General features: G+C 18.2%; 1 protein-coding gene across 2 annotated transcripts in view; it reads left to right on the top strand.

Moving 5' to 3' along the window:
• ddx27 (DEAD (Asp-Glu-Ala-Asp) box polypeptide 27) overlaps positions 1–500 on the top strand; it is a 20,592-nt gene that overhangs the window by 10,738 nt on the left and 9,354 nt on the right. The gene's annotated exons all lie outside the window — the stretch shown is intronic.

Here is a 500-nt window from a genome sequence, read left to right as displayed (position 1 = left end):
TTTTTTTTTTTTTTTTTTTCCCCCATCTCTTTAGTTGTCAAGTGAACTTTCTAATTAAGTTTTTCATTTAATATTTTTTTAGCTTAATTTATTTTTTAAACAACTTGTTTTAAAATGTTTTAGTTTTAAAGTATTAGTAATTATGTGCTTTTGTCTTTTTTATATATATATTTTTAATTTTATTTAAGTTTTTTTTTTCATATATAATTTTAGTACTTCAACCTAAAATTAGAAATGGTGCGTTTTGGTGAGTTTTTCATCTTAATAGTGTTATTTTATTTCTTTTTTTAGATTTTAGCAATTCTATGTGCTAATTTTATGTTTTATTCTTTTTTTATACATATTTCTGTATTATTTCATCTTTATTTCAGTTTTTGGTTTAGTAATGTTAGTACTTCAACTTCAACTTATTTAATTTAGTTTATTTGTCAAGACTTAATTTATTTCAAGTTTTTAATCTAATAATTAAGTTTTTATTTCAGCTTTATTTGTTATATATA

This window comes from Sinocyclocheilus rhinocerous, unplaced genomic scaffold, assembly GCF_001515625.1.
Source record: "Sinocyclocheilus rhinocerous isolate Xijiao unplaced genomic scaffold, SAMN03320098_v1.1 scaffold795, whole genome shotgun sequence".
Taxonomy (NCBI): Eukaryota; Metazoa; Chordata; class Actinopteri; order Cypriniformes; family Cyprinidae; genus Sinocyclocheilus; species Sinocyclocheilus rhinocerous.
Note: the sequence above shows the minus strand (reverse complement) of the source record. Positions and strands in the feature narration are given on the sequence as shown.